The sequence below is a fragment of the Meriones unguiculatus genome, chromosome 14, assembly GCF_030254825.1.
Source record: "Meriones unguiculatus strain TT.TT164.6M chromosome 14, Bangor_MerUng_6.1, whole genome shotgun sequence".
Classification (NCBI taxonomy): domain Eukaryota; kingdom Metazoa; phylum Chordata; class Mammalia; order Rodentia; family Muridae; genus Meriones; species Meriones unguiculatus.
The window spans coordinates 12483391-12498981 of NC_083361.1; the positions used below are offsets into that span (position 1 = coordinate 12483391).

At 40.0% G+C, this 15591-nt stretch overlaps 1 non-coding gene across 1 annotated transcript; it reads left to right on the forward strand.

The window, feature by feature from the left end:
- The first annotated feature begins 3749 nt into the window (after window positions 1-3749).
- LOC132647587 (U6 spliceosomal RNA) lies at window positions 3750-3855 on the forward strand. The gene has a single exon (XR_009585934.1). It is a non-coding gene; the product is annotated as a U6 spliceosomal RNA (small nuclear RNA).
- The last annotated feature ends 11736 nt before the right edge of the window (window positions 3856-15591 follow it).

Below are 15591 nucleotides of genomic sequence, written 5' to 3' on the forward strand. Positions count from 1 at the left end.
ACAAACTCAAGTATTAGTTTTGTAACCCAGTTCTGTTTACTTTTAGAGCAAAAAGCTGAACACATTCAATCGTGAGTTCTGGGATTTCTACCGAAGTACTAATAAAAGGGGAAAAGTGACATCATAGACCTCAGTAGAAATCATTGATCTCAGTTGAACTCAATAACAATAAACTGGAAATAATGTTATGAAAATATACTGGTTAAAATTACATTTATAAACCCAGCAACAATTTCAAGTCTGAACAGAGCCCTATCCTAGAAAGAATGTATATAGGTAATCATTCCTCACAATGACAGCAAATGTATCCAATCATTTTCACATAATAAATTACTATGTTCTCTTTCTTAAAGCACTGAATGGAAACCAGAATAATATGCAATCATATTTATAAAGAGTATTAAATCTTTTCCATTTCATAAAAAAGTACTAAGATTAAAAATTTATCCTCAATACGGAACTTCCCAGAGACTCATATTCCAACCAAGGACTATTCATGGAGATAACCTAGAACCCCTGCACAGATGTAGCCCAGGGCAGTTCAGAGTCCGATTGGGTTACATAGTAATGTGAAGAGGGACTGCCTCTGACATAATCTGATTGGCCTGCTCTTTGATCACCTCCCTCTGGGGAGGGGGGAGCAGCCTTACCAGGCCACAGTAGAGGACAATACAGCCACTTTTGATGTGAACTGACAGACTGAGATCAGAAAGGAGAGGAGAACCTCCCCTATTAGTGGACTTGGGGAGTGGCATGCAAGCAGAGGGAGGAGGGAGGGTGGGATTGGGAGAAGAGGGAGGGACTTATGGGGGGATGCAGAATGAATAAAGTGTAATTGATGAAAAATTTAAGAAAAAAGGGAAAAAATAATTTAAGAACCTTAAATGACTTTCAAAATTGGAGGAAAACATGGAGTTAGTCAATTGGCATGGAGCACATCTCGCCCCTGGGGGCAATGGTCTCCTGAACCTACTCAGACCTCGGACACCACCACTGCTAGTTCTAGAACTGACGCAGGATGTTCCAACGAGGGGTTAAGGCTTCTCATAATATTTCCTATAAGCCGACACCTGTTTGTCTATATCCCCCATTTTTATTCATTATTAGCCAGATAGAGCCAAGTAATTGTGGTAATGATACTTGCTTTTTTGCCCAACGCTGGAATGCTAGTAAATTTAGGTATGCCCTGGTTACTTGCCTGCCTCACTGGGTGCCTGTGCCCATTGATGCCCCTCATGCTATGACTCTCTTCAGACAGAAAAGGGATCTTGGAACTACAGCCACCATTGTTACTACCATCTCATTGACGGCTGTTGGAGCTACCACCAGGGCATTAGCCATGAGTCATACTGGGCAGACTGCTCAGACCCTGAATAATCATTTAGCCAATGTAGCTCATGCCTTAGTTGTACATAAAGGAATTAATGCTCAACTAAAAGGAAGCTTGATGGTGTTCAATCAGAGGATTGACCTCTTGCAGGAGCAAATTGATACCCTATGGCAAATCGCTCAACCTGGCTGTCAATGAAAGTATGCTGGACTTTGTGTCACTAGCATACAACATGAGAATCTTTCCTGTGCTGCAAATCTGTCTAAACAATTGTCGGGCTATATTTTAGGTAATTGGACTGGAGAATTCGATACTACGATGGAGCAGCTGAGAGTGGCCATTGTCACAGTAAATTCTACCAGAGTGGACGCAGGACTAGCCACAGGATTATCAACATGGATTGCTGCAGCCATGAATCATCTGAAGGAATGGGCGGGCATGGGAGTGTTAGCAGGCCTTCTGGTGTTGGTCTCCTTGGTTTGCCTGTGGTATATATGCAAGATTAGAGTCTCACAATAGTGTGATGCAGCCATGATCATTCAGGCCTTTACAGCCATTGAAGCAGGACATTCTCCCCAAGCATGGTTGGATACCATAAAAAGCTAAAATGATACGCTCAGGATGCGAGGCTAAGCACTGCACTCAGGGTCAGCCGCTTTGGACCCAGAGAAGAGCATGTCTGATTGCATGCGGGTTGATGCCCCAGGTCCCGCCTCTGAGAAAAAGGTATCAGACGGGTCTGATGCTCTTTGGGTGGATGACACCTAAATGAACATTGGTACAAAGTCCCAATTTATTTCTAATATCAGAGATCAGACCTCTACTCTTGCCTGATGCATCTAAAACAAAAAGGGGGAACTGTAGAGAGCTGCGGAATGCTATGCCTTAAAAATGGAGCTGGTTTCCGCCTTCCACCCTCCCGATGGTGAGTGCTCTCTGTCACGAACAACTCCACATTTGGCTAAGGCTGAGGATCTGGCTTGCTTCCATGTATGTGGACCTATCTGCATTGCCCCCATGGCACGCCTGGGTTGGCTACCCAGAGGCTATTTAAGCTGTGGGCTGGCTTTCCCCGGGGTCCGAGTATTGTTCAATGTTCCTGAATAAACAGCATTGAAAAAAAAAAAAAAAGTCAAGCAGAAACATGGGATATACTCACTTATATAGACCTATAAGATATGATAAACATAATGAAATCTATACACCTAAAAAAGATAATCAATTGAGCGGACATGGGGTAAGATGATCAATCCTCATTTAGAAAGACAGATGGGATGTGCATCGAACGTATGACAGGAGTCTACTGAGCGCATCTGAAAGACTCTAACTAGCAGTGTTTTCAAAGCAAAGACTCATGACCAAACCTTTGGCAGAGTACAGGGAATCATAAGAAAGAAGGGGAGTTAGTCTGATGGGGAAAGGATAGGAGCTCCACAAGGACCAAATATATCTGGGCACAGGGTCTTTTCTGAGACTGACATTCAACCAAGGACCATGTATGGACATAACCTAGAACCTCCACTCAGATGTAGCCTGTGGTAGCTCAGTAACCAATTGGTTTCCCAAAGTGAGGGGAACAGGGACTATTTCTAACAGGAACTCGATGACTGGCTCTTTGGTCTCCCCACCCCCAAAGGGAGGAGCAGTCCTGTTAGGCCACAGAGGAGGGCTTTGCAGCCAGTCCTGAAGATACCTGATAAAACAGGATCAGATGAATGGGGAGGAGGTCCCCCCCATCAGTGGACTTGGAAAGGGGCACGGTGGAGATGAGGGAGGGAGGGAGGGAGGGACTGGGAGGGAATGAGGGATCGGGACACGGCTGGGATACAGAGTTAATAAAATGTAACTGATAAAAAAAATAAAATAAAAAGAAAAAAAAAAGTCAAGCAGAATTCAAAAAAAAAAAATTTATCCTCAACACTCCAATCTCACCAAGGGATAAACATCAAGACAGAAGCTAAGTAGAAAAATAGTGACACTTACGGATGTCCTAAATCAAATAGACCTAAAAGATGTTTACAGAACCTTTCATCCAAACTCAAATCAGTATACATTCTTCTCAGTACCCCACAGGACCTCTCCAAAATTGACCATATAGTCTGACAAGAAGCAAACCTTAACAGATACAAAATGATTGAAATAATCCCTTGTATCCTATCAGACCACCATGGACTAAAACTAAACCTCAACAACAACAGAAATAACAAAAAGCCTACACATCCATGAAAAGTAAACAACTCTCTACTCAACAACAGCAGGATCAGGGAGAAAAATTAAAAAGGAAATTAGAGAATTCCTAAAATTGTCTTCTAAAATTCAATGAAAATGAAGACATAACTTACCAAAATTTATGGGACACAATGTAAGCAGTGCTAAGAGGGAAGTCCATAGCACTAAGTGCCTTCAGAAAGAAGTTTGAGTGCTCACTTCAGCAGCACATATACTAAAGTTGGAATGATACAGAGAAGATTAGCATGGCTCCTGTGCAAGGATGACACCAAATTTATGAAGCATTCCATATTTTTAAAATCTACAAGGGAAAAAGGCCAAGTAACACATAATGACAAACCCATAAGAATAACACCTGACTTCTCAAGAGAAACTATGAAAGCCAGAAGGGCCTGGACGGATATCATGCAGACCCTAAGAGAATGCAGATGTCAGCCCAGGCTACTATACCCAACAAAACTCTCAGTCCTCAAAGACAGGGAAAACAAGATTTTCAATGAAAAAAAAAAATTGAACAGAAAGAAGTTTGAGATATCTCATACCAGCAACTTAACAGCATGCCTGAAAGCCATAGAAAAATAGAAGCAGACACACCAAAGAGGAGTGGATGGCTGAAAATCATCAAACTCAGGGATGAAATCAATAAACTAGAAACAAATAAAACACTTCTAAGATTCAATGAAACCAAGAGCTATTTCTTAGAGAAAATCAACGAGATAGACCAACCCTTAGCCAAACTAAAGAAAAGGCAGAGAGAAAGTGTCCAAAATATCAAAATCAGAAACAAAAAGGGAGGCATAACAACAAACACTGAGGACTTTCAAAGAATCAATAGGTCATACTCCAAAAGCCTATACACCACAAAATTTGAAAATCTAAGTGAAATGGACAATTTGCTTCATAGATTCTATTTACCAAAGCTAAACCAAGATCACAGAAATATATTGAACAATCCTATAACCCCAAGGAAATAGAGCAGTCACCAAAAGTCTCCTTGAAGAAAAAAAAAAAAACAAAAAAACCCAGGACCTGATGGCTTCAGCACAGAAGAGCTGATGACAATACTCTTCAAACTATTCCACAAAATAGAAACAGAAGGAACATGACCAAACTCATTCTATGAGGCCACAGTCATCACACAAAGACCCAACAAAAAAAAAAAAAGAGAATTCAGACCTATCTCTCTTATGAACATTTACACAAAAATGCTCAATGAAATACTCACAAACTGAATCCAAGAACACATAAAAGATATCATCCACCATGACCAAGCAGGCTGTGGTGTCCTTCACTACCAAGGGCTGTCCTTCACCATGACCCAGGCATGTAGGAGTTGTCCAATATACAGAATGTAATCAATGTAATCCACCACATAAACAAACAGAATGAATAAAAAAAAATGATCATCTTCTTAGATAACAAAAAAGCATTTGACAAAATCCAATACCCATTCATGTTTTAAGTTTTAGAGAGATGAGGTATAGAATGCACATACCTCCACATAATAAAGACAATACACACCAAGCTTATAGCCAAAAATTAAACTAAAAAGAAAAAAACTTAAATCAGTCCCACTGAAATCAGGGACAAGGCAAGAATGCCCATTGTCTCCATATCTCTTCAACATAGGACCTGAAGTCCTAGCTAGAGCAATAAGACAGCTATAGTAGATCAAGGGAATAAACATTGGAAAGGAAGAAGTCAAAGTATCACTATTTGCAGATGATATGATAGTATACTTGAGTGACCCCACAATTCTACCAGATAAATCCTTCAGCTGATAAACACCTTCAGCAAAATGGCTGGATACAAACTGAATTCAAAAAGAATCAGTAGTCCTCCTGTATACAAAGACAAAAGGGCTGAAAAAGAAATTAGGGAAACAACAACCTTTACAATAGCCAAAAATAACACAAAGTACCTTGGTCTGACTCTAACCAAGCATGTGAAAGATCTGTATGAAAAAACTTCAAGTCTCTGAAGAAAGAAATTGAAGAAGATATCAAAAGATGGAAAGGTCTCCCATGCTCATGGATCAGTAGGATTAACATAGTGAAGATGGTCATTCTACCAAAAGCAATCTACAGATTCAATGCAATTCCCATCCAAATACCAACACAATTCTTTTCAGATCTTGAAAGAACAATTCTCAGCTTCATACGGAAAAACAAAAAACACAGAATAGCTAAATAACAAATGGCAGAAAAACACTTAAAGAAATGTTCAATGTCCTTAGTCATCAGGGAAATGAAAATCAAAACAACCCTGAGATTTCACCTTAGCACTGCTTTCATTGTCTCCCATAAGTGTGGGTATGTTGTGCCTTCATGTTCATTAAGTTCTAGGAAGACTTTAATTTCTTTCTTTATTTCTTCCCTGACCCAGCTGTCACTGAGTAGCGAGTTGTTCAGTTTCCATGTGTCTGTAGGCTTTATGCTATTCCTGTTGTTAATGAAGTCCAGCTTTAGTCCATAGTGATCAGAAAGGATACAAGGGATTATTTCAATCTTGTTGTATCTGTGGAGGCTCACTTTGTGACCAACTATATAGTCTAGTTTGGAGAAGGTTCCATGAGGTGTGGAGAAGAAGGAAAATTCTTTTGTGTTTGGGTGAAAGGTTCTGTAGATGTATGTTAGGTCCATTTTACTAATGACCTCTGTTAATTTTCTATGCATCCATTTTGCAGATGGTGTTTTCCAACTGTATGAATTTTCTCTGGTAGAAATTTAGAAGTTGCTTACATATATATCATCTGAAAATGGTGATATTTTGGCTTCTTCCTTTCCAATTTTTATCCCCTAATCCCCTTTAAATATCTTATTGCTCTAACTAGAACTTCATGTACTATATTGAATAAATACAGAGAGAGTGGGCAGCTTTGTCTTGTCCCAGATATTAGTAGAAATGCTTTAAGTTTCTATCCATTGAATTTGATGTTGATTATTGCTTGCTATATATTTCCTTTATTGTGTTTAGGTGTGTGTCTTGTATTCATGAACTCTCCAAGACTTTTTACCTGAAGGAGTGTTGGATTTTGTCAAAGAATTCCTTACCATCTAATGAGATAATCATGTTGTTGTTGTTTTTCAGTTTGCTTATCATGGATTACCTTGATGGATTATTATAGGTTGTATCCATCCCTGCATCACTGGATTGAAGCCTACTTAACTTTGGTGGATGATTTTTTTAATGTGTTCTTGAACTCAGTCTGCAAGAATTTTTTTTTCATCAGTGTTCATGAGAGAGATTGGTCTAAAATACTTTTTCTCTGTTGAGTTCTTTTCTGGTCTAGGTATCCGGATTACTATCGACTCAAAGCTGTAGACTCATAGAATGACTTTTGCAATGCTCTTTCTGTTCCTATTTTGTGGAAGAGTTTGGAAAACTCTACTACCTTTGAAAACTTGGTAGAATTCCTCACTAAAAATATACAGCCAAGCGTATTTTTTGGGGGGGAGGGGAGAATGTTAATGACTGCCTCTATATCCTTAAGGGTTACATGTTTACTTAAATTATTTACATAATCTTGATATAATGTTGGTAAATGGTACTTATCAAGAAAATCATCTATTTTGTTTAGATTTTACAGTTTTGTGGATCACAGTTTTTTGAAGTAAGACCTAATGAATCCTTGGATTAGCTCAGTGTCTCTTTTTATATCTACCTTTCCATTTCTAATTTTGTTCATTTGGAAACCGTCTCTCTGCCTTTTGCACAAGCTTTGTGACTATTTGTTCAATTTAAATGTAAATAGTGTCTATATATGCACCAAACCATAAATAGAACAGGTCAAAATGGGTTACCTAAAAGCATATAAAATTGAGATACTCAAGCCACCGCAGTGGAAACATTATAGTAGATATTCTGGGCACATCCACAGATCTGACTCTATTGGGGAGAAAAGATGATCAAGATCCAAGGTTGCAATAATATATACCTTAAAAACCCAAGAGAATAGTTAGGGCTGAAAACCCAGATTCTGCCTGTCATGACACTTCCATAACTAATAAAACAGCACGTATAATGAGTTCTGGCCTCTGATGTTTCTAAAATCCCCACACCCAGCAGCATGGACTTGGTACCAAGGATTCAGAACATGAGTCTGAAGATGTGAAATTTGATGCTCAAATGGTGTCATTAAGACAGGAGATTTTTTTTTTTTTGAGAGAGACAGCAGTAAGGAAGGAAGAAGAAAAATAAGGACAGAAAAAGGAAATGAGCTTGGGAGGATTGTGTGAGTTAGAAGTTTAGAAGAGGCCAGCAGAATTGTCAAAGGTGGCTGTGCCGAGGATCAGAAATTGGGGTTCAGGGTCAGGCACTGAAAAGGAATTTAAAATGCCTAAATTGGAGCACCATAGTATTTTTTTAATTATTTATTTATTTATTTTTTCAATACAGTTTATTCAGGAACCTTGAACAATACTCGGACCCCGGGGAAAGCCAGCCCACAGCTTAAATAGCCTCTGGGTAGTCAACCCAGGCGTGCCACGTGGACAATGCAGATAGGTCCACATACATGGAAGCAAGCCAGATCCTCAGCTTTAGCCAAATGTGGAATTGTTCGTGACAGAGAGCACTCACCATCGGGAAGGTGGAAGGCGGAAACCAGCTCCATCTTTAAGGCATAGCATTCCGCAGCTCTCTACAGTTCCCCCTTTTTGTTTTAGACGCATCAGGCAAGAGTAGAGGTCTGATCTCTGATATTAGAAATAAATTGGGACTTTGTACCGATGTTCATTTAGGTGTCATCCACCCAAAGAGCATCAGACCCGTCTGATACCTTTTTCTCAGAGGCGGGACCTGGGGCATCAACCTGCATGCAATCAGACATGCTCTTCTCTGGGTCCAAAGCGGCTGACCCTGAGTGCAGTGCTTAGCCTCGCATCCTGAGCGTATCATTTTAGCTTTTTATGGTATCCAACCATGCTTGGGGAGAATGTCCTGCTTCAATGGCTGTAAAGGCCTGAATGATCATGGCTGCATCACACTATTGTGAGGCTCTAATCTTGCATATATACCACAGGCAAACCAAGGAGACCAACACCAGAAGGCCTGCTAACGCTCCCATGCCTGCCCATTCCTTCAGATGATTCATGGCTGCAGCAATCCATGTTGATAATCCTGAGGCTAGTCCTGCGTCCACTCTGGTAGAATTTACTGTGACCATGAAATAGTAAGAGCTGGAGAGGACAGGGTCTCCACAAGGAGAGCAACAGAACAAGAAAATTTGAACACAGGGAACTTCCCAGAGACTCATACTGCAACCAAGGACTATTCATGGAGATAACCTAGAATCCCCGCACAGACGTAGCCCATGGCAGTTCAGTGTCCAAGTGGGTTACATAGTAATGTGAAGAGGGACTGCCTCTGACATAATCTGATTGGCCTGCTCTTTGATCACCTCCCTCTGGGGGGAGCAGCCTTACCAGGCCATAGTAGAGGACAATGCAGCCACTTTTGATGTGAACTGACAGACTAAGCACCATAGTATTTTATGCTGTTTGCTCAATCAGATTCAAATGGCTGAGATATCTCAGGTAAAGGTGAATACAGGAAAAGGAGAAAGCAAATAAAGAGATCAACAATAGTAATAGCTGGATGTGCTGAACAAAGACACCATTCTGAAAGTTTACAAGGTCAAGAATGCAGGATAGATGTGAAGGGTGTTATAGTTAAAGACATATAATCTTCTACAAATATGGCTGTGTTCAGAATTTCAGTCATTGCTGAGGTGGTTTTTCTAACTTTTCTTATACATTTAAGTATCTCCCTTTTAGGTGATTCTGCATACATAGAGGAAAATAGTTTCTATTACAGTTGATGATGTCATGCTTTTGTCTTACTGACACTTTATTAACTACCCATGAATTCCTGATTGACTCTGCTCTGCTGAGTGCTCTGGCATGAGGCAGCACTATAATCTGAAAATTTATAACTGATTTTGTGTAAAGGATCCCAGGGAAGGCTGGAATCTAACTAAACTTGCAGACAGTTTAACAAGACTCTCAAAAAACTAATTCTGATGTTTCCACCAATTCCCATTCCCATTTTGTCATCCTTCAATGACCATGAAATGGTAAGTGTTTCCCCAAACACGTTGTGTTCCTGGAGACTCACAAATCACCAAAAAGGCTTTGGTGATTAGCAACAGGAATAATAGTCTGAAGCTGGTGCTTGGCTCCCTAAGCAAATGCTGTCACTGCCAATGCAGCTGAGATGAAAATCTTAAATCTAAGGGAGGTGAGGTCACAGAGCTATGAACCTTTATTTCCAGACTTTTCCCCTTCCCTTTTCCAGTTGGCTGTTATGTGGGGAACTGCACATACAGCTCAAAATTATGCATAGGGAAGGAGCCAGTTGAAGACTTTTTCACACTTGATGGAAGAACAACAAAAAATGTAAGGCCTTATAAGTGCTTAAATATGGACAGTGACCACACCACATGATTTCTTCATTTAAATTTACATAATGCATAAGAATATACCTAGGTAAGTCTTGTATTTAGATGCCATTGAAAATTGTTTTTGCTGAGTATGACTAAACATCAGGATTCACAAATACAAGCCTTATAGTCCAGTGCTAATGATTTTAATTCTTTGGGCTCTGTTTGTTTGTGACTGGGTAACTGAGGCCAGTTACACCGTGAGTTCAGGTGCAGTCTCCCTTCATGGAGCTTAAGGAGTCCAAGGACAACTTCAGTTGGTCTTCCTTACATAAGTTAAGTTCAGTTTTGCTTCTCTTTCACACAGGATTTCTCACTTTCCTAAAATGCTAAGTACACTAGTCTGGCTGGTGAGTGATCCCAAGTTACTTCCTGTGTCTGCATTTCCAGTGCTTATATCAAAAGTGTATACATTACCATGTATATTTTTGTTCCTATCCATCTGATGTTTACAGTCATTTTGGATAGATTTTGTGGGTATAGCCACTAACTTTCCTTGGAAACACAATCTCACAGCAAATTTCTTGGTTTTCTTCCTTTTAAAATCGTTCTGCCACCTCTTCTAAAACACATTCTGTGATTTTATGTGCAAGGCTTGTATAGTTGAAACTGGGCTGCAGAACTCTGAAATTTTATTGGCTGTGGTTTTCTGTTAAAGATGTTCAGCCACAGAAACACACACACAAAAAAACAAACATACACACAATTGAAAAACAGGCCAAGAATTTAAAAGAAAAGGGGTATGTGGAAGAGTTTGGAGGGAGGAAGGGAAGAAAGGGAAAGAAAAATAAGGCAATTCTGTTATAATGACAAAAAATAAAAGATATGATATCCTAATGATTGTATAACCACACACCAGCTGTTTATTCATTTGAGCTGTGGATTTAAGATAGGACCTTAGCCCGGAAATACAAGTGAGTTAGCAATTCAACTCTCTGCACACCCCAATAATAACTTCATTTCTCTACTCACAGGTTTGATCCTGCTGAGTCAAAAAAAGGAGGATGAACTCCATCAACTCAGTGTTGCTGCAGCCACTGGAATAGGGAGTCCAGCTGCACCTGCAGAATTGGGAGGCCAATTCCAGGTGCCTGCTGGGAAGTCCTGGAGAGCCACAACAGTGGTTCAGGGACCTAGGGGGCCTGGCCCCTGGTGTACCTGAATGGTTTTGAAGGTCTGCTCAACTCTGGTGGCTGTACAGCCAGATGGCTGCTACTGAAGGATTGGGCTGCCCTACAGTCACTGGCTGGAAGGCCCTGCAGAGTTGGTATGGCTGCTTGCAGACCCAGGACCCAGAAGGATGTAACTGTAGATTGGAACCTAGAAGGCTGGTACAGTTTGCAGCTGCCTCTGAGGGGCTAGGAGCCCTGCCTCTGCTGTCTCAGTCTGCAGGCAGGGAGTTCTGTGCCCAGAGTCTCTGGCACTGTGGTCCTGTTCCTCCAAGGAGAAGGGAGACCAGAAAAAAGGAAGTGATATTTTGCCCCTCTCTGTATCCAGAGAAGTCTGCAGGTAATCTGAATCAAATTGTTCTCAGCTCCTGTGATGTCCCCTCTCCTTCAAAAAGCTTCAATGTTGGTTTTCTGGCTTCAGTTGCCCCTCCACTCACCAATTTCAAGGTTTCAGATCCTCTGCCTCTCAGATATTGTGCAAGCTGGTCACTGCCATCTCTGATCTGACTGGGAGGCTTCAGCCTGCAGCAGATAGAGACTGATGCTGGGACTTGCTGCCAAGCAATGAGTAGAACTCTGGGATTCTTTTTTTTTCAATGCAGTTTATTCAGGAACCTTGAACAATCCTCAGAACTCTGGGATTCTTATAGAAGTGTTGTGGGAAAGATATAAGGAACTGTAGAGGACAGAAACCCACAAGAAGCCCAACAGAGACAAATAACCCAGTTCTATGCGGGCTTTCAGAGACTAAGATATGAACTGCCAAGTATGCATGATTTTGACCTAGGCTCCCTGCACATATGCAGCTGAAGAGAGCCTTACTCTACATATGAGGCACCTGGCAAGTGGAAGTCGGGGGCTGTTTCTAACATGAACTCTATTGCCTGCTTTTAGATCACTTCCCCTGGCCGGGCTGCCTTGCATGGCCTCAATTGATGAAATGAGTGTAGTCTTGATGTGACTTGGTATGATGGGAAAAGTGAATCTAGGAATCACTTTTCCTGGAAGGGGGGAAGGAAGAAAGAGAAAGTTTGGGGAATGAGGAGGAGGAGAGGAAGGTGGTATCCTCAAGATGTAAACTAAATAAAATAATATAAAATTTAAAGAAGAAGAAGAATAATGAAAAAGGGCAAAGGAGACTGTCATTAAGACAAGGTGGCAGCCTACAAAATGGAAAACATTATTACCAACTCCATAAAAGAAAATCAGTAAACTCACTGTTTCAGTAAAATAAGATAAAGCTAGTGCAATGGTAGGGAAATTCAAACTTGGATAGAGATACAAATAAACAAGAAACTTCATGCACTGACAATGGGTGTTAACACTGACATATACATTTTGAAAAACTCGCAATTCCTCTTTATGTGGAACATAAACAAACCTGCATGACAATGATCTTATTTTTATTGTTTCAAAATTCTATATATTCATGTTATTCCCTTTATCTAGCCAATCCCTTCCCATCCCAACAATTTATTATCCATGTTCCTTCTTTTTCTGTAGATTTAATGTGCTCTTTTTAAAAACACATTGAGTGATGGGAGTACTAAACTATTTTCTGATTACAATTAAATACTACGCAACAAGATAGATCAAGGAGTACAGGGATAAAGAGAGATCAGAGATTGAGGGAATATCAACCCAATGCTTGGCCCAACCTGAGACCCACCTTACAGTAGAGAGCCAGCCTCTAACACTATCAATGATGCTCTGCTGTGCTTATAGACAGAAGCTGTCTATAACATGACTGTCCTCTCAGAAGCTCCATCCAGCAGTGGACTGAGACAGAAGCTAGGGTTTGCAGCCAAACATGGGGCAGAGCTCCAGTGTTATTGTGGAAGTTTTGAGGGAAAGATAAAGACCTGAAGGGAACAGGAACACCAAGAGTAGAACTTAGAGACAACTAACCCAGACCCACAGGGTCTTACAGAGACTGACACAATAACTAAGGAGCATGCATGGTCTGGACCTAGGCCTCAATTGACGAAATGAGTGTAGTCTTGATGTGACTTGATATGATGGGAAAAGTGAATCTAGACCCCTGCACATATGTAGCTGATGGTCGGCTTGTTCTTTATGTGGGTTACCCGGCAAGTGGAAATGGGAGGTGTTTCCAATGTGGACTTTATTGTCTGTTTTTGACCACTTTCCGCTGGCAGGGCTGTCTTGCCTGGCCTTAGTGGATGAAGATAGGCTCAGCCGTGATGTCACTTGATGTGTTAGAGAAAGACGATAAGGGGAGAAGGGGCTCCCCTTTTCTAGGGTCAAAGAGAGAGGAGAAGGGTGGAGGATGGGGAAGGGGACTGTGAGAAGAGAAGGATGGAGGAACCCTTGGGATGAAATGTAAATAAACATATAAAAAGTAAAGTAATAAAAATGAACCAGACTGGCCTTGAACTCACAATGATCCAATAATATTAAAGGAGCACACCATCACATGTGGCCCTAATTTCTAGTGTACATTATGACATCATGTCTTTCCTTTTACTACTATTTCATTAGATTGCCATAATTCTTTACTAATTCTATGCTATAAACTATAAAATGGGAAAACAATAGGATATGAAAAGAAGCAATTAGGTTGATTTCTGGAGGAAGAGCAACGAGAAGGCTGGAGTACATGGGGACACAAAGTTCTTTGCAAGATTATTACTTATCAGAGGAATGGTCCCTGAACATTTTCCCCTAATCAGCATACAAAGACAATGAAAAAATAATAGCCACTTAAAAGTACTCTGTTACTTTGGAGCCACTCACAAATAATTCTTAATTGCTTTTGGTAATTAGCAACTGGAGAAAATATCAGAATTATTTGATCCCAAGGCCAGCACTGTCATGGCCACTCCAGGTGAGATGAAGATTATAGTTCTGAAGGGACATGAGGTCATAGACATGCAGATTCTTATTTCAGCATTGGGATGCTTTCATTTCTGACAGTGCTGGCTCTCAGGAAGCTAAGAGCTACATAATGAACTTAAGGTTCCTAATAGAGCAGGACTTAAGGAAGCATTTGTATTTCAGCCTGGAGAACAGTTCCAACAATAAGGGAGGTTTGGTAAGTGCTCAAATCTACAAAATGGATTTTGGTGTCAAAACAGATGTAGAGAAAATTCTTTCAATGGAGAGAAAAACTTTCGGGCTGTGGTAACAACTGAAAAAAAATAGTTTATTTACCATGTACTAAACCCTCAAACAGCTATTATTATGTACTGTAATCTTTGAGCCTGAATGTAGAAGATTATAAATACATTGATATGTGATTTCAAATGTGATTAAGAATTATGATTGCCCCATTAATATTTTCCTCTAAACATATTTTACATAAACATGCTTATTTATGTAAACATTGTTGACTTTTGAATAATTATCACAGCTGTTAGAATAATGGTTTCATGTCTATAATAAAGATTATAATGAGACTATAAGAATCATCTAACCCTGGAGTGAAGCATACTATGAACTGGTTTCTAGAGTAAAGAACATTATGATTTACCACTACATTCATGACTTAACCAGGAACTGTGTCTGTCCTAAAAGTCAGATTTGATGAATGCTGGGTCCTCTTTCCCTCTTGAATTTGAGAATACAGTGTTGAAGGTAAGTTGACTCTCGTTGTGAATCTTGCATAACACTCTTTTGGAACAAATTTGTTCTGTCGTTTGTTTTAATTTGGTGTTATGAAAATGTTACCCTCATCATTGAGATATGTTTTCCAGGTTTCATTACTTGTGTGGAAACAGAAAACTTTGTGACAGACAGGCAAGGAAACAATCAACAGCCTAAATTTATGGACCATATTCACCTTCAGTTTTATAAAGCATAGTATTCTATACTATACTGATTCTCTTTGGATTCTCCTTATTGTTGTTTATAGCTTTTATTTAGCATTCACAGTTTGATCAAGCTTACCAATTAGTACATATAAGTCTCAGCCTGAAATTAGTGATTCTTCTCTTTGTGTATGTGTGATGTTATGTTTGTATGTCTGTATTCATGTGCCTGCCTAAATTTGGTATATCTGTGTGTGGTCATGGCACAACCTCTATTGTTCTACATACAATATTTATCCTTCTTTTTAAATAGTGAAAGATTCTTTTCTTGGAATGGAGTTTTCTGTGCAGTCTACAAGGCTGGTGTGTGATCCCCAGAATTGGAATCTTCTGGTCCATGTCTCCCCAGTGCTTGAGTACAAGTGTGCACCAACACAACCAGATATTTAACGCAAACTCTAGAGATTGAACTCACATCCATATGCTCAGAATGCAAGCAGTTTACTGATTGAACTATCTCCCTGTCCCAGTGTTAATTTATATGACAAATATTTTATTACATATTACTTTTTATGTTTTAAGGGCCATTGTTAAATAGTTCATTCGATTGAAACCATTGTTGTGCCATGGAATGCAAAAAGTACATCTGGT